The sequence below is a fragment of the Erinaceus europaeus genome, chromosome 10 (assembly GCF_950295315.1).
Source record: "Erinaceus europaeus chromosome 10, mEriEur2.1, whole genome shotgun sequence".
Classification (NCBI taxonomy): Eukaryota; Metazoa; Chordata; class Mammalia; order Eulipotyphla; family Erinaceidae; genus Erinaceus; species Erinaceus europaeus.
This window is the reverse complement of record NC_080171.1, coordinates 88,279,698-88,300,123: the sequence shown is the minus strand read 5'-3', so window position 1 is coordinate 88,300,123 and position 20,426 is coordinate 88,279,698.

The following is a 20,426-nucleotide window of genomic DNA, read 5'->3' as shown; positions in this document are numbered from 1 at the left end:
GATGCATCTTTTAAAAATATTATGTTGATAGCATATTACATTCTGTAAAGTAAATAACTGAAAAATGTTTGATGAGTGAATTTATAAGCAGGAGAGAACAAATTAGTCTGCAACATTCACTAGCACAGTGGTCAATAAATGAGAGCAAAGTTTAGAGACAAGATGAACTGAGCTTGGTTACAAAGGGAATACAAGTGTTGAGTATATTCCTATGCAGTTGTCTATTTATTTATTTATTTAAATCTATATTTTAGCCACCGGGGTTATTGCTGGGGTACAGTGCCTACAAGAAAACAGATCCACTTATCCTGGCGGTAATTTTTTATTTTCTTTTCCTTTTTTCTTCAACTGTCTTTTTCTTTGTTCCTATAAAATAGGACAGCAAGAAAGTGAGAGGTAGTGGGAAGAGAGATAGATAGAAAGACACACACAGACACACACACAGAGAGAGAGAGAAAGAGAGAGAGAGAGAGAGAGACCTGCAGACCTGCTTCTCCACTAGTGAAGATTCACCCTGCAGGTGTAAGCAGCAGCTGAACTGGGTCCTCAATCATTGTAACTGGTGCACTCAATTGGTGCACCACAGCCTGTTCTGCCCTCCCCTCCTTTTAGCTTTTAAAATAATTAATCTAGAGCAGGTGTAGATAGCATAGTGCCTGATGTTTCAAAGTCCCAAGTTCAATCCCCTGCATCACCATAAACCAGAGCTGATCAGTGCTCTGGTAAAAAAAAAAAAAAATCTACTTTAACTGTGGAAGTTGGTCTTTTTTTCATCATTTCATATTAAAGATGTAACTACTCCCAATATTTTCATCTATACTGTTTTGTAAGCATAAACACTGAGAAGTACCTATGGAATTTCCTTAAGTCCCATGAGAGAAAATTATCTTCTGTATAGCAAACTATCCTTTCTGACTTAAAACAAGAACAATTTACAGTTTTCCACAACTCAAAAGATTACTTGAAATGAAACAGTCAAATTTATCTGAACTAGAAGATCCAAGATGGCTATATTTACATGTCCGTAAGTATATGAAAACTTTCTGCTGAGCTTCTTTGTTGTTTTTCTTATGATCTTTCATTTTCCAGTTTCCTAGTCTAGTTTTCTTATACAGTGGTCTCAGGTGAAATTCCTTAAGGCCCATATTCCAGAAGCATTGCAATTACATATCAATCAAATCAAATCACAAGGCCAGCTCAGATTAAAAGTATCTGAAAGGAGATTCAGTCTTCTGTTTGAGAAGCTGCAATTTTTGTTTGTTTCTTTTTTTTCTTTATCATTTTAGATCTATACATCAGATATCCCTCATCTACATTTTTTTCAGTCTATTGGAAATCTCTGAAACTTTTCAACTGTGTCCTCATTTATCCTCCAGGTACACACACTTTCCCAGGTTATTAGAAAGAAGTAAAACTCTACAACCCACAAAAGCAATCTTAGTTCTAAGTGGATGGAAGTTTGACAAATATTCTGACAGTCAGGAGATCCAGGTGTGTCCATAGTAAAAGGAGGTATTTATCACTGAGTCATGTGTCTATTAGAAACTGGAAAAAAAGCCATGGATTTATGTGTCATAGTTCCCAAAGGAGCCTTCACTTTTAATGAGTCGCTGACTCTAGAGACCAAAGTCAGCATGATTAAAATGCCTCCTTGACATAGATAACATCAGCTGGGTATATGCATGGTGCTACATATTAAAATTTTACTATAGAACAGTGTAGAATTACATTACTTTTCCTTTAAATATTTAAATTATTTTAAAATAACTCAAATTAGGACTACAAAAGCTGAAGAAAGGCAAGAAACTAACATACTTTAATGATGACTCTAGTCATTATCTGGCCACCCCATCATCTGGAGCCCTAGTCAGGGAGTCCTGTGATTCCTACACTGAATATGATGGGCCTAAACCTCGACTAGGTCTGCCTCTCCATTATCACTGGTGATCTCCATCAGGAACAACATAATGGACCCCCTTGTGGGCCGCTATAGGAACTTATCCTCAATGTGGATCAACAATGGTAGAGAATGTTCCATTCTCCAAAGGGAGGCTGGATAACATACTCTATCTACCACCTGTGGAACATGGATCCTAAAACCGGGGCAGCTTTGAACATCCCTACTCATAACCACAAAATGTGAGCTCAGACCTATAGAGATGCAGAGGTTACAAAGGCTTCTAAACTGAATATGGGCCCCAGATCAAATTGATAGGGTCTACAATCAACAATATACAACTTTCCTATATTTGGGTGCTACTCTCTTCCTTGATCCAGCTTTCTAGCTCTTTTAACAGCCATGACATCATCTCCCCAGACAATAACTTGGATGCACCTGCATATCAGATTTCAGGCTCAGGGAAAAAAATGAACAAACAAAAATGTATAGTACACTTTATGTTTCTTTTTAATTTTTTATTTGATTGGACAGATAGAAATTGAAACGAGAGGGAATAATAGGGAGAGAGACAGAGAGATGTCAGCTGTATTTTCTTCACTGCTCCTAAGGCTTCCAAGCTGCAGGTGGGGAGCAGGGGCCCGAACCCAGGTTCTTGTGCATAATAAAGTTTGCACTTTAACAGGTATGCCACCACCCAGCCCTGAAATGTTACATTTCATCTGTGATTATTTATCTGATTTATTTCATTTATTTGATTCACTTCCTCCCTCAGACAGTATAATAGGTAAGGATGTAAGCCTTGTGTGGTCAATTAAGTCAATGGAAAATGGATTCCTAGAACAGTTGTATACACACTTAGATTTGGGTAGCAAGTTACATCTTTTAATAACAAGGAATGAACTAGAGGTTGGACATTTAGGCAGATGATTTTAATATTATTGTAAGAATGAAAGAATTTGTCTTAGAATTGCCAATAATACATTTTCTGGACCTAGATTTGGCATTTTAGTAGAGAGGAATGTGCTATGCCGTGTGTGTGTGTGTGTGTGTGTGTGTGTGTGTGTGTGTGTTTGTGTGTGTGTGTTTGTAATTACATAACTAAGGGGGGTTTATCTGTGTGTGATTTAGGGAAAGTAATAAATATAAAGATATGAAGGCTGGTTGGTGGTGCACCTGGTTGAGCATGCACATTACACTGCATAAAGACTGGGGTTCAAGCCCCTGGTACCCACCTGCTATTTGTGAATACTTTACAAATGCTTAAAACAATGTTGTAGGTATCTTGTTATTCTCTCTCTCCCTCTCTATCTCCCCTTTTATCTCTCAATTTCCCTCTGTTTAAATGCAAAATAAATAATGTTTTTAGAGATATAATATCTCAATGTGTATATGGTTATAGATATTAATGTATGTATGTTTATAACAATTTTAATATGCTCATGTTTGTATAAGTGTGTGTAGGTAACTATGGATATTGTTTTAATTTTTCATCCTGATTTTTACTTTAAAAAAGAAGAAACTAATGCAACGAGTGCCACTGCAGCATGCTTCACTTCAGACTGTGACCAGAGACTTCAGGTGTGGAATGACAACCCTTCAGCTCCATTACTCGGGTGAGACCTTTCCTTTCATAGTATTCTCTAATTCCATTCCAGGTGGTCCACTCCCCAATAAAGTCCCCAAACCTAGATATAGTCCAGGTCCCCTGAGATACAGCATACGTTCACCCGTGCCCATAAACTAGGGGAAAAATATATACCTGAAAGCAGAAGTACACAAGAGCATGCAGGGAATGCCCCCAACACTTCATCTGCACTATTCCAGTTTTTGGGTCCATCATTCAACAATTTGTTTGGCTTTGTATGTTAACTCTCTTTTCAGCCACCAGGTTCTGGATGCCAGCAAGATGCTGACCAGACTTCCCTGGACAGACGACCCCATCAATGTGTACTGGAGCTCCGCTTCCTCAGAGCCCCACCCTACTAGGGAAAGAGAGAGGCAGACTGGGAGTATGGATAGACCAGTCAATGCCCATGTTCAGCGGGGAAGCAATTACAGAAGCCAGACCTTCCACCCTCTGCAACCCACAACGACCCTGGATCCATACTCCCAGAGAGATATAGAATGGGGAGGTTATCAGGGAAGGGGATGGGATATGGAGACCCGGTTATGGGAATTGTGCGGAATTGTACCCCTCTTATTCTATGGTTTTGTTAATGTCTCCTTCTTAAATACTAATAAATAAATTTTAAAAAAAAGAACATAAGGCAAGGACCTGGTGTAGCTCTACTAATAAAGAGAAAACTCAAAAAAAAAAAATTGAAGAAGAAGAAACTAAGGAAGCTCAGAAAGAAAAAAATATGTGTCTATGCATTTCTAATGCACAAGAAGGTGATAGCTCCTTGTCATTTTATACCATTGAGTTCATTTTTATGGTAACTAAAATATCCAAAAAAAAAAAAAAAGGGGGTATGCCCAGGCCTGCGGGGTTATCGACGGAAACCTAGGGTAGGGGGCGAGAGAATGGAGGGGACAAGAGACACGAAGCAAGACAGGTTTCTGATCAAGCTCTGAAAATTTTATTTTACAGCCGCATTTTAAGCACACACCATGAGGAAGTTCTGCTAAGGTAGTGGCGGGAGGGAGGTGGGTGAGCAACTTTCCAAACAGTTAGATGGTAATCGCAGTTACAATGATCAGAATGTCTGTTCACCGGTTATGTGAGAGACTTAGCTAAGGTTTTGGCTCCCGGCAGGGGTACTTTATTTCTTGCAGTTTTCTTATAACTTTCAAGAGAATCAAGTACATGATTTGGGGGGACATGTTTAACCATTTAATTATCCCCACAGTCCTGTTTCCTATCTCCAGCACACATTTGCAGGATAAAAAGCATTAGAGCAACATTATCTTTATTTATTGATTAGAATATATGCTTAAATTAAAGGAAAATAAATATTTTCCATTAAGAGGTTATAAAATAAGGCACAAAACATAATTATTGAAACACAGAATATTAAATATCAGAAAATGAAGCAGTCAGACAAGCCCTGTTATTTGGTTATTCAGAGAAGAATGCAAATCAGAATACTTCTTACTCGAAGGCATTGCTCACAATTTTACTTCATGATGTATATGTCTGGTTTCATTTGCAAAATTAAAAGTATAGTTTGTTTCCAAAAAGAAATATTTTATCAGCCTAAAGCCATAGTGTTAAAGAAAAACTTCTTTAAACTATATTCAATCTGGTGTCCTTGGAGAGAGGCTTTCACTACTTTTTCTAACAGTTTATATAAGTTGAACCACTTGGCTAATGATGCAAGATCAAGGATATGTAAGGGACACATTTGGCTTGATTTAACTCGAAAAATGTTCAAAGGAAGGAAAGAATTCACTTATGTCTCCATGACCTTTTATGGAAACCTTTTTGGACAGGTATTTTTCTGTGGACAATATACCCATATTGCTCACTTTGAAGCTCCAAGGGGGAAAAAAAGGAATACAGAAATGAAAAATAATAGACAAAGTTTATTCTAGATAACTTCAAAGAGGAACTATATAGACCAAACAAAATTTGAGAGACCCCAAGTTACGATGCTGGTGATAGTTTAAGAATATCATATCTCAAGAATTATTGCATTCATATATGAATGTGAAGGGAGAAATGCAAGACCAGAACTGAAGCAGAGTATGTATAATGGTCATAGCTAACTGTAAAATATTTTTAGTAGATAATATTCAATTTTCACTAAATCTTTTTTGAACTTCTTCACCATCACTCCAGGACCCCTGCAATATGCAGCAAATTATAATTCTATCTTAGTCAAAGAAAGAACACAGGCTTATTCAAATTATTTTATTTTTCTGTTTTACAATTATAAGAATTTTTAGCAATCATTGAGAAAAGAGAGTAGAAAATGTAAATCAAAGGTCACAAAACACATAGGAAGACAGTCAAGCTTTGAGGACAAAAGAATGAGAACATTAACTGATAGTTTTCATTTATGTACTTCCTATTAAATAAGGAAACAATCTGTTGGTGGGAATGGCTATGAAATAAAGGTCACAACAAAATAGTGAGTTTACATGAGGGAATTATGGGTGTGGGCTGACATATTTTTTAATACTAACATTTTCTTTGGGATGACAATCAAATAAAATTGATTGAGAATCAATTCAAATAAAAGTGATCACAGGTGTTATATTAGGATAGTAATATTATCTTCATTTAATATATAACTCTTTTAATTGATTTTAGTATATTACTTCCAAAACAAAATTTTGAAAAAACTCAATGCTGATGGAGCACTCCCAGAGTTGAGATACCAAAGTTAGAACACATTACCGAGATTATGAGTTTGAGCTTTTTCTTTAACTTTCTACTCTGATTCTTCTTAAACTTAATTTGAGACTGGCTAATTTTTCTGTATACCCCAAAGGTCTTGAAAGTCAATACATAATAGAAGAATAAGGTTTTTCACTCCCCAATTTTTATCTGAGCAACAAGTTTCCAATAGCAGAGAACACGCACTTTACCTTACTAGAGAGAAATCATCCGTAAATCCTTCATTTTTGGAAAGGACTTCGGAATGCTGTAAGTGAACTCAGTGAAGGCCCATGGTAGATGACAATAGATGGATGTTTATTTCTCAGGACCTATCAACTGCTTTCCAAGACAAAGTAGGTAGATTATACTTAGCTCCTATCATAGAGATAGAGATGTGATTGCTGTTGTTTCAGTCAATTCTGAAAACTACATTCTGACTTTTCCTCCATTTTTTCTCAAATCACAAATCTCTTCTGTCCAATATTTCAAAGGCTGAGTTTTGTGCACACATGACTTTCAGGTCTTTAATAACCAATGGGCTGAGTTTGAATAATGAGTCTAATTGTCCAATTTAAAACTTAAATCAAAGAGAATGAACTGATAGACTCTGTAAGTCAGTAGAGCCAGAAGTCATGTTCAAAAAGGTCATCCAAAAAAAAAAAAAAAAGGTAAAAAGAAAAGGAAGGCAAGTTGGCAAAGCCCAGAGTAAGTGAAAGAAGCAGATGAGAGATATGTTGTGTCCAGTTCAGGACACTGGTGGGGGACTCAGCCAGAGAGTAGGATTAAACTTTAAGTGACAAACCAAGTTTAGCTTTGGTCACATTTATTTAGCCATATGGGGGGGCATGGTCTGTGGTGTGTATGTGTACATGCAATCTTGCATCACTACTTTTTTGTTGTTGTCTGCTCCACGATACTCACCAAGATAGGGTAGATAGTTCTAATCTAGGGCTTATAAGGACTTACTCTGACAAGATATGCTGGACTTAGAAAAGAAAGGAAATCACCTTGTTTAAAATCACAAACGTTGGCTGTGTCTCCTCTGGATTAAGTCTTATCACTGTACCTATTAGTTGTGTGAACATGAGAAAGTTGACTATAATCTGTCTGAGTTTTAGTTCCTTTATAACTGGAATGGGAATTATAAAATTGGGATAAAATCAACTATCATAATAAATAGTTAAATTGTCAAGCACAGGGTTGAAGGCAGAGGGTGTTTAATTTGGGATTTTTCTCACATAATACATCAATTTTGTTGTTTCTTCCATGTAGTGATTCAATAAACCAGGATCCTCAGAGCTTATAGATCCACTATACTCTAGGATGTTATAGTCATTTGCAAACACCCAGATGAAAGGGATAAAAGACATAAAGGAGATTATCCTCTTTCTAGGAAACCTCATTTTCTTTACATTTCATTGGTAAAAACTAGTTGCCTGAGTGCATTTAAATACTAGAGGATCACAGGAATATAAATATGATTTAACCATTGTTTGCCAAACTGAATCAAAACTACCCCAAAGTAATAAGATTTAGTATCTGAAATATTATTATTATTAATGGAAAATGAGAAATTGTATGTGTCAACAACTGTATTGTAAACCATTAATTCCCCAAAAAGATAAAATGAAATACATTTTTATTGTTATTATTGTTGTTGTTATTGTTGTCATCATTTCCCACTGGGGCTCAGTGCCTATAGGTTGATAGAGAAAGAGAGATAGAGAAGAAAAGAGGAACAAAGAAAGAAAAGATAGGCAGCACCACTCTACCACTTATGAAGTATCCCCCTAACACATACATACTCCCATTTGGTGGCCCTGAGCTCAAGCCCAGTCCTTATTCATGATAATACATAAATTCTGCCAGCTGAATCACCTGTCACCACCCAGAACACATTAAACTTACCTTATAAAAATGTAGTCTTACAGATGTTATTAGATAAGGATTTTGACCAGTGGGAAAGAGCTTGGTTTATTCAGTAGACCCTAGAATTGTTTGATACAAACAGAGGAGGAGGTGGTAGTAGATTTCCAAGGAAGAAATTGAAATGTTGTGGTAACAAATTATTGAACTCGAGATGTGAGGGAATTGTCTAAGGTCATTCCAATGACTCCCCAGTGTTCCCAAGAAGAATTTTAATTCAGTACAAGATGTGCCAATAAACTCTGTATACCAAAAGAGCTTAGTGCTTAGCACAATTTTGCATCCTCTCTATAAGAAACATGTTAATTTTTCTTATAACTGTCTTCCAGTGTATAGAAATTAAAATAAATAAATAAAAATGTTAGTGTGGCTTTGGTTGTAGTTTATACAATTGATAGGTTTATTACATAGTAGTTATTTATGTACAGCAAAATAGGTAATGGGACAGAGATAGGCTTCTTCTTCTTCTTCTAGCTTTTGCCCTTCTTCCGTAGCCAGTCAACAGCGTCAGGTTGAGCCTGATGTAAAGTTTCGAGACCTCCTTTGAATCTGGAGAGATAGGCTAATTATGATGGGCAGAGAGCCATGAGTCTTTTTAAGCTAAGTTTACCAGAGCTAGGTTACATGTGTTCAAGTCCCAGGAGAAGCTGCAAAGTGGTCTGAGGGAACATGTAGTAACACCTAGCTGCAATTGAGTTGGCAAGAGAGGGTATTTCCAGAACAGATGTGCTTGAATAACTTCTGATGCAACCACAATCCCTTATGGGTTTGTGTAAGTCTGTTAATTCTCATAGGCTGATTTAGGCCATATGCTAAGTATGTCCACATTCCAATGTCAGTGAATGTTATAAAAAATTCTCTTTTTTAATTTTTTATCTTTATTTATTTTAGATAGAGAAAGAGAGAGACTGCTTCACCACTTGCAAAACTTTCCCCCTAAAGGTGGGGACTGAGGGTCTGAACCTGGGTCCTTATGCATTATAACATGTCCACTACCGTGCAGTCCCAAGAATTCTTTTAAACTTTACAAGAAACGGATTAAGGTTTTTATTGTAGCTGTAAAGAGAATGGGGTGTGTGTAGCAATAAATTCCATGAAGGTTGTGGAATTGATATGCTAGTCATGGAAAATATACAGATGGCAAAGACTTCATTTTCTGTAGTCTCTGTTTACTTGCGATACATACATTGGTCTTTTCTCTGAGTGACAATTACCTAACTTTGACCTTGGTTGCACTCATGTTTATACCATCTTGTAGTACAATCTGATCACATAGTAAAACATTGGAGCCTAAGAGAAGAAGAAATATCAGATTTTCCCTTTGAAGCCTTCTCAGTGAATCTGGCCCTGACAATACCTTCATTTCCATTAAGTGGAATTGATTTTATAATCCTAAAATCCAGAATAGTTGGAAGTAGTTTTCTTATTTTAAGACATCACATGCGTGATGTTTTATGACAGTAGCTATGAAAATTCATGTGTTTTTTCTCTGCAATAGCAGAATATGCTAGCTTGGACAACTGGCTATTTATGAAATCAATGTGTTTATTTCAATCTCATAGGATTATTGCAAGACTAGATCATGCATGTAAATTATCTGGAAAAATACAAATTCAGTTTGCAGATGATTTGTTAGCTATAAATGCATTTCTAAAGTATAAAAATGATTTAAATATAGATAAGTGTGCCTCATCATAGCTTAACTTGAATTCTGGTGTAATTATGTGTTTTGTCTAAGAAGAAAGGGTACCATAATTGGCCAATACCCATGAGAGCCTAACGCACATCATCATCACTAATATGTAGCAAGGTTGTGGGAATGGAGTAGAGCTGTGAGATTTGCTGATCTAAATATAATACATACAAATCAATGCACATTATGGAAAGTACACTGACTGACTGGGGAAATGCTTTATGAGTTCCAAAGTGTTATATTTCTTCTTCCAAATCCTTTTTCTTACCTTTCTTTAACTAATGCATTATTAATGATTCTGAAGACATGGGCATTTTGAAAATGGAAAGATATGTAGACATTACTGACAGAGGTTAAAATTTCCTCTGGACGCCTCTGCAGAGTGTGATTCTTAGAATATTCTCTAGTGAAGATCTGTATTATGTACACATTTCATTTATCTCCTGCTTGCCATCTCATTAAATCTTAAAGCTACTATGCTATCAGTACTCCCCAGAAATATCTACTATATCTATATCTATAGCTACATCTATATCTATATATGTGTGTGTATGTGTGTGTGTGTGTGTGTATTCTTTACTTGTTAGAACTATAACTAGGTTTAAATGAATTAATAGAGGAATAAATTTTCTAATAGAGTGGATATTTAATGAGATATAATTTAATAATATTACAAAGAAGCAAAGTTTTAATGTGTGTGTGTTCACCAGGTCTTCTCGGTTCTGAATATAATTTTTTTCTAATATAAACACAGACGCATAGATAAAGAAGAAACAGGGAGAATGGAAACAATATTAGATAACACAGCATCAAATATTTCTTCAATGTGGTGGTGGTATCTTGAATATGGGTTATATACATTTCAAAGAGTCATGCTACAGACATAATATTTCTTCTATATATATTTCAGTCAGTGACAATATTTATTTACCACTAGTGCAAAAGAAAGTTTATATATATATTCATACACACATAGATATATAAAATATGTGCACATAATTATTAATTATTAGTCGTGGATCTTTTAGAGTCATGTATTAAAATAAATAATTCATATATATATATATATTTCTAACTTTCCCAATAATTCCATTGACCAGCTTTTATAACCACTATTTTACACAAGAGAACTATTAATACAATGCTCAATAAGTATATTGGGTATTATATTAACTTTCCACTTTTGCAAGAGAAAGTTATGTTATGTGGTAAATGTATTTGGTCAGTGGTAAATGTATGTGGTCAGTGACTGAAATCACTTAAGAGTTAACAAGTGGACTGCAACTTTTTATTATGTATTTTAGGTCCTTTTCCACTTTTCATATCCAATATGTATTAACATATATGGTAATATTTGATATTAAAACTAATAATTAAATTAATATTTAATAACACAAATTGTATAATTTATCTAAATATGAAGACTAAAATAAAACATATTTCACAGATTGTTGAGCTGCTTTACCCAAAGATAATAAAAAATTTACACTTGAATTTTTTAAATATTTTATTTATTTGTTTATTGAAAGAGAGAGAGAACGGAAAGGGAGGGAGAGATAGAAAGAGTGAAAGAGAGATTTCTGCAGCACTGCTTCAACACTTGTGACACTTCCCCCTGTAGATAGGTATTAGGAACTTAAATGTGGGTTCTTGTGCACTTGTGATATGTGTGAACAATTGGATGTACCATTTCCCAGTTGCATTGCCTTTTTTTAAAATAAGTTTTTAATATCTTCAGCTACCAGAAACTTGAAAGGTCAAATATCAATTGCAATCATATTTTACATACAATATTAGCTGTGAATCTTTTCTTCTGAGTCATATATTAAGATAAACAATGTAGCTGCATGTCTCATTTTCTAATTCCTTCAATAATTCTGTGGGGTAGTTTTTACAACTACCATTTTAAACAAGAGAACTATAACACTTGATATCTTAAAGTGATAAGGAATATAAAGCTAGAAATGGCAATGTTTCACTCATGAACTACCTGATCTTACCCATGACAGAGATTGCAAAGTAAAAATAGACAGCTTGAAAATGAGTGGAACTGGAGATGATTATGCTTACTGAAATAAATAAAGAGGGAAAAGACAACTACTAGGTGGTTTCACTTATATGTGGAATATAATTAAATACAGCTCATGAACTTGTAAAAAAAAAAAAAAACTAAGCAAACTATCTTAGAATTTGTAAGAACTATGGTGGTACATAACAATGGGATGAGACTCAGAACTTTGATGGTAGGTTTGCTCTGAAATTATAACACTATAATCATGTAAGCCATTATTAAACCACAAATAAATAAAATCTATTGAAAGGTATAGAACAGATAGTTTAAATAATCTGTGGTAATCATATTTCTGTTTATGTGCAAAAGAGATGTGGAATAGGAGTTCTAGAAGTTATTTGATGCCATGAAGACTTTTATAAAAGGTTTATAAACAGTATAACATGATTTGAAAATCCTACCTTGCTATTTTTTTTTTGTTTTCTAGCATCATACTGGACTTTAATTCATCTGCCAGTATAACATATAAGTAAAATTTTGAAAACTGCCACCAATAGCATTCTTAATCTACAAAATAACTTTTTTCTGAGAAATGTAAATTGTTTTGTTGTAGGCATAAAATTCTTGCTTCAGAATGCATCATTATTTAAAGAATAAAGACATATAAATTGATCTGTGATGGTTCTGAAAAAGACCATGAGTAGGATGTTTCATAAACCTAGCAAGTGTTTACTTGATTGCAAGTGGACTATACTGTCACATTTGCTAAATCCCTGTCTCAAAACATTTTATCCAACACATTCAAATAGGAGTTATGCTATTCAGATGTTTTTATTTTCTTATCTTCAAGGATTCTTACCAAAAGCAAAGATAAAACTCAATTTGATCAAACCATGAGCAGTTACGTTAATTTTTCTCCAACTTCCTCCAAGAAATGTCATTTAATCTATTTTCACTTATTTGTTCATATCTAGCTATTATCTAATATGTAATATAATGTGGAAAATGTAATAACAATTTTCAAAACATTCACTGTACTTTAGCTAAATAGACCTGGACTTAAATCCAGTTGTCTTTGCTTCATACCCCCATACTGGGCAAATGAGTTGCCCTCTTTCATTTTCAGATACTGATTTGATTTTTGACTATTGAAATATTCTTCGCTAAGTGAATGAGCAGTAAATTTTGAATAATATAATAATCATTATTGAAACTACCTTAGGTAAAAGTCTTTGATGAAGTTAACTGTTCTTTGCTTCTGGTTCTTATCTTGTTAAAATTATAACAACGAGGGACCAGGCCATGGCATGCTTGGTTAAGCGCTCACATTACAATGTGCCAGGACCCAGTTTCAAGCCCCTGGTCCCCATCTGCAGGGAGAAAGCTTCAGGAGTGATGAAGCAGAGCCTCAAGTGTCTCTCTTGTCTCTTTCCCTCTCTAACTCCCCCTCTCCTTCTCAGTTTCTCTGTGTCTCTACTCAATAATAAATAAATACAAATAAAAAAAAACTATAACAACCAGAGAAAGATCAGATGAGTTAATATATGAACGTGGTCTCTAGCATGGTGAATATTTAATGAGTTATAATTTACTGATATTACAAAGAAGAAAACTTTGGATGCATGCCTGCATTATTGATATTTAAAATAGTGACCTCAAATAAGTTGAAGTAAATCAATAAAAAGGGAGAATAAATTTGAACTGAACTGTCTAGAAAACTTCAATGAGATGAGCTAGTTTTCAATACATTAGAATTATATGGAATAAGAAAAGTTTGTTGAATATAGATATAAACTATTATACAGCATGGTAGAATTAATAGCCATGATTCAGAAGCAATTTTTCCTGGGCTCATTCAATTTGTTTTCCTTGTTTACCTATTTCTCCATCATGGAGCTTAGTTGGAGACAATCCCTCATGGAGTTCTAGTCAGCTGTCAACTCTGAAGTTTGTTTTTTTTTTTTCATTTAGGCTTTGAGCTATTTATGGGAGAAAAATCCCTCAACTTTTTCATCTTGAAAAATAAGCCTTTAATTAGTCTCTCATAATTCAAGGAAAAAGTTATATAGAGTTATGTGTGCTTGTGTGTGTGTGTGTCTCTGTGTACTTGCTTGTCTTTATCTATGCTTATTGAGTATGTGTATGATTTTGCTGGAAATTTTTCCACAAGAACACATGATATTTTAATTTATTTTTAAATATTTATTTACTTTAATCTAATGAGACAGAGAAGGGTAAAGAGAGAGAGTGAGAGAGAGAGAGAGAGCCAGGACAGGATCTAATCTGGGCTGTACAGGGTCACACACATGACAAAATAACAAATGATCCAAGTGAGCTAATTCATTAGGTTCACATGTTAATATGTGTTCTTTTTTGCTGTACATACAATAATGTATGTTTCATCTGTGTTGCATCTATTACCTTATATAATTCAAATTTATCCCTTTGGCTTTCAAAAAATTTCCCATATCTTTCTTTTAAAAAGGTTTTATTTTAAGGAGTTGAGCAGTAGAGCAGCAGGTTAAGCACAGGTGGCGCAAAGTGCAAGGGCCAGCATAAGGATCCCAGTTGGAGCCCCTGGCTCCCCACCTGCAGGGGAGTCTCTTGATAGGCAGTGAAGCAGGGCTGCAAGTGTTTATCTTTCTCTCCCCATCTCTTTCTTCCCCTCCTCTCTCCATTTCTCTCTGTCTTATCCAACAATGATGACATCAATACAAACAGTAATTACAACAATAAAAAAGAAGAAAAAGGTTTAATTTTATTCATTTCACATTACATAGAGAAAAATATGTGCCTGTGAGAAAAGAGAGAGAGAGAGAGAGAGAGAGAGAGAGAGAGAGAGAGAGAGAAAGAACACCACTATAGCATACATAGTACCAAGGATGAAACCAAAAGCCCTAGGCATGCAACTCTAGCTGAGTCACCTTCATATTTCTACCTGAACTACCTGCTTAAAAAAATATATTGTGGACATCTAATCTTTGATAAGGGGGTCCAAAGGATTAAATGGAAGAAGGAGGCTCTCTTCAATAAATGGTGCTGGAAAAACTGGGTTGTAACATGCAGAAAAATGAAATTGAACCACTTTATCTCACCAGAAACAAAAGTCAACTCCAAATGGATCAAAGACCTAGATGTCAGACCAAAAACAATCAAATACTTAGAGGAAAACATTGGTATAACACTTTCCCACCTATACCTCAAGGACATCTTTGATGAATCAAACCCAATTGCAAGGAAGACTAAAGCAGAAACAAGCCAATGGGACTACATCAAATTGAAAAGCTTCTGCACATCCAAACAAACTATTAAACAAAGAGACCCCTCACAGAATGGGAGAAGATCTTCACATGCCATACATCAGACAAGAAACTAATCACCAAAATATATAAAGAGCTCAGCAAACTTAGCACCAAAAAAGCAAATGACCCCATCCAAAAATGGTCAGAGAATATGAACAAAACATTCACCTCAGAGGAGATCCAAAAGGCTAACAAACATATGAAAAACTTCTCTAGGTCACTGATTGTCAGAGAAATGCAAATTAAGACAACACTAAGATACCACCTCACTCCTGTAAGAATGGCATAGGACAGCAGCAACAAATGCTGGAGAGGTTGTGGGGACAGAGGAACCCTTTTACATTGCTGGTGGGAATGTAAATTGGTACAGCCTCTGTGGAGAGCAGTCTGGAAAACTCTCAGAAGGCTAGACATGGGCCTTCCATATGATCCAGTAATTACTCTCCTGGGGTTATACCCCAAGGACTCCATAACACCCAACCAAAAAGAGGTGTGTACTCCTATGTTCATAGCAGCACAATTCATAATAGCTAAAACCTGGAAGCAACCCAGGTGCCCAACAACAAATGAGTGGCTGAGAAAGCTGTGGTATATATACATAATGAAATACTATGCAACTATCAAGAACAATGAACCCACCCTCTCTGACCTATCTTGGTCAGAGGTAGAAGGAATTATGTTAAGTGAGCTAAGTCAGAAAGATAAAGATGAGTATGGGATGATCCCACTCATCAACAGAAGTTGAGTAAGAAGATCTGAAAGGGAAACTAAAAGCAGGACCTGACCAAATTTAAGTAGGGCATCAAAGTAATAACCCTGTGGTGAGGGTTAGACATGCAGCTTCCTGGGCCAGTGGGGGGTGGGAGTGGGTGGGAGGGATGGGTCACAGTCTTTTGGTCTTGGGAATGGTGTTTATGTACACTCCTAGTAAAATGTAGTCATATAAATCAGTAGCTAATTAATATGAGGGGGAAAATAAATTCTATGTCTCGAAGTTTTTCAAAACACAAACTGAATATTTTCAGTATATAGGCTGTGTAATTGATAGGCAGACTCTCTCAGAAGCCTAGACCAAGTAGATCAGAAGCAACCAATAGCACAGCTATATACAAGATACTGGATACTGTACAGCAAACCCTAACAAAAGGACTTTTCAAAATTAACCCAATTACCAAATAATGTGATGATAATATTAACTATTGATTGTCTTTTGGAACCCTAAGACAGCAGGAGCCTCACATCTCCACTATAGAGCCTCTACTTCCCCCAGTCCTGGAACCATTGGATAGGGCCCACTTTCCCGTATGCCTCTCCCAATCCATATCAAATAATATTGCATTTGCTGATCACAACCTAACCAACGCAACGATTGCCACCTCAACATGCTTCACTTCAGACTGTGTCCAGAGACTTCACGTGTGGAATGACAACCCTTCAGCTTCATTACTCGGGTGAGACCTTTCCTTTCATAGTATACTCTAATTCCATCTCAGGTGGTTCACTTTCTAACAAAGTCCCAAAACCTAGATATACACAAGTTTCTGTGAGAGAAAGCATATGTTCACATGTATCCGTAAACTACTGCAAAATATATACCTGAAAGCAGAAGTACACTAGAGTTTGCAGTGAGTATCCCCCTAACACTTCCTCTACACTATTCCAAGCTTTGGTTCCATGATTGCTCAACAATTTGTTTGGCTTCATATGTTAACTCTCTTTTCAGTCACCAGGTTCCAGATGTCATCAGGATGCCAGCCAGGCTTCCCTAGACTGAAGACCCCCACCATGTGTCCTGGAGCTCCACTTCCCAAAAGAACTACCCAACTAGGGAAAAAGAGAGAGGCAGACTGGGAGTATGGACCTACCAGTCAACACCCATGTTCAATGGGGAAGCAATTACAGAAGCCAGACCTTCTACCTTCTGCAACCCACAATGACCCTGGGTCCATGCTCCCAGAGGGATAGAAAATGGGAAAGCTATCAGGGGAGGGAGTGGGATATGGAGATTGGGTGGTGGGAATTGTGTGGAATTGAACCCCTCCTACCCTATGGTTTTGTTAATTAATCCTTTCTTAAATAAAAAATTTAAAAAAACTATCTTGCATTTAGAAATAAATAAATAAATACATGTTTGTTGAAAACCTAGTTATAAATGAGGTCCCTGGGAAACATGCTACTGGAAATACTGAAGAACAATCATAAAATGATTTAGAAAGGATCTAATCCAAGTTTAGTGCATACTGAGTACCTAACTTGCCAGTAAATGCTGCCAGTATTGGCAATAGACACAAATATTTGATCTCCAGATCTGGTTTTTGGATGAGGTGAGGTTAGGTGTTCATGATTTGCAGAAGTCTGAGGTAGAAGAGCAGAATTATGGTAAAGTTTGGTAAAATAGTAGGCATTTAACCAGAAGTCTGAGAAAGACCAAAAAAACATATAAAATTATGAGTATTGGACAGGAATTTTAAAAAATTGCATGAGTTAACTGAGTTATATAACTAATACAAGACATTTAACTTTGTATAAACTTGGAAAGTTTATGTTAAATTTTTTTCCAAGTTGTCAATGTCAAACTTTAAAATGTCAATGTTAATCTGTCAAACTAGGAATTTAATCTATAACATCTCCCTTGATCATGAGTTTCCCCTGTCATCCATCAGTATAAATTGAAATATATAATGCCCAAATCAAGTCATTTGTTGCCTTAGCTGTCTCTATTACATAACAACCTTTCCAAAAATTGATTGCTAAGAACATCCTCAGTTTTATGGGATGGGTGAGCTAATGCAAGTAGCTTTTCTGGTTCACACAATCTAGGGGATTGTGTTAAGACTTCAAGAGGGTTTATCTACAAGACTGCTGGTGACATTGGTTGTCAACTTGAAGGTCAGTTAGAGCTGTCAACCAGAGAATTTATCCATAGTTGTTGTTGTGGTCAGGTGTTGGGCTGCACCACGGAGAAGAGAGAGAGAGGAGGTCAGGAACAAGTGGGGTACACAAATCTTTATTATAGGATGGGGGGTGGCTCAGGCCACGTGGAGTCAGCTGACAATGGCCGTCCCCACTACCTCACCATGCAGAGAGAGAGAGAGTGCGACTGGAAGGAGCCCAGTGAGAGAGAGCGAGAGAGGGAGCCAAGAGCCCAAAGGGGGGGGAGTGAGGGGGCTTTTATTGGGCAATAACCAGGGGTGACATGTGGGGGCAGGATTGGTTGAAGGGGGCACTGTGGGGCATGGTAAAACCTGGGGGCGGAGACTGCATCAGAATAATGCCTCAGCATCATCTCCTCCTTTCTCTTTATATCTAAATGGACACAGTAAAGAAAAATGGAATGGAGCAGGCTTAAATGTTTTTAAGGAATGCCGTGCTCAGGTGGTAATATGTAGCACTTTCTGTGGAGGAGGGAAGGCTTAAATGGCTGCCAACATTGTGAGATTTATGTGTCCCCCTGTGCTCAACCCCTCTTTAGAGAGAGAGACTTACCTGGAGGGACTCATCTCATAGGTTTAAGCGCAGCCTGCTCAACCATCTCTTCACAATATCTCTACATCTCTTTCTGTCTTTCTATCTAGTCATAGCATAAGATGGTTCAAAGTCTGTAAAAGACTATCGTGGAGCAGAAACCTTTTGGGCATAAACCTAATGATATAGAGACAAGTGGGGGAGTAGTAAAAGCCAGTGTGGTGTGAAGGGAAGGGTTGGTGTGTAAAGGAATGTTCCCTTTTGGGGGGGAAGGGTCAAGGATACATAATGAGGGGGAGGTGGGAGGGCATGACCCACCAAACAGAGGGGCTATTTGGCATTGTATAGTCCTCAAGGCAACAGTCTATGAAGTCTATGAACTACTCAGGATCAGTCTATGAAAAACCAGCAGCATGAAGGGAAATAACCTGCTTTAAAATTGTGTAAAATGTCTATAGGGTATGCCAGCAAGTCTGATACAAGTCTCAGTCCAAAGTGGATGGCTAGGGGAAGAATTGGCAGGGGATGAGATGCTGCATGAGGGAGGTCAGCCGCTGGAATTCTGCTTTTCTGTAGATAGCCAGCTGGAACCGCCAACATGTGACAGGCAAATCAGAAGCAGAAACAGCAAGTAGGCATTAAGAAAGTTCTGTCCTTGGAGTCTGTGTATCGGGTTCTTCAGATCGCGTTGAGTTACATCTAGGGTTTCAGGGGGTGTGTCACTGTAGTCGTGCCATCTAGTGGGTGATGTCAGGGTGTGCAGGGGTTCAGATGGTTTTTCCAGGATTCCTGTGAAAGAAAAACAAACAATCTGCTTCTCGTGGTTAATTTGAACTTGTAACAAGTTAGAAGTTTATTATAGTTGATACCTCAATGATTATAATTGGCTTAAATATCTTTATGATTTTATTTAAAGGTCAACTAATGTGACCTGTAGCAGTCTCTACAGCAGGATCTTGAGAACAATTTTAGTTAAAATATGTATTTTAAACAGACTCAAATTGCTTAGAGAGTTAACGCATTTTTGTGACAATGATTTTAACATTTACAGTGCCAGATTGATGCCAGATTTGTTGTGGATTAATTTCAACAAGATAGTTTACAGGGCACTTTTGGGGGCCCTCCAAAGGTGTCCTGTATAGAGAATTTATATTTTAGTTTTGGGAATGTATAGTCACGTTAAACATTTAGACTTTTACCTTAAATAGTTACCTTACCAAATTAATTTTTACCTTGTCTGGTAATAATGTAGCTGTAGGGTTACACTTTTGACTGTTAAGTTAGTGTTACCAAACTTGAGACATACCCATAAACATTTAGTTATAACACACTGGAGGAAAAAGAACTTTTGTTATAAAAACATATCATTTTAAAAACAAATTTATATCTGTCATTAGTCACACAGTTTAAGACTAAACATTTACATATATACCAAAACTATATATAAAAATCAAAAGAGGGAGAAAAACAAAAATTTTGGAATGTTTCTGGACATCTCCAAAAACTTTGGCTGCGTCCAGCATTTTTATAGAAAGACAATTACCTTTTAGAGTACTCCGAGCAGATGGGTCATGCAAAAAAATTTTTTTTTGTCATTCAACACACTCACAAAACACAACTGGCCAGTTATAACATAAGACATTCAGGGAAAGGGTAGGAGAGAGGTCACTATGAGCCAGATTTTGTAGGTTCAGCCATGTTGTATTATTCATCCTGGGATGTATCCTGCATCTGGTCCTCTTGTAGTATCTTGTTCTTCAGGGATAACAGCTCCATCCTGCGGGTATTGTCGGACATGGCGGGCA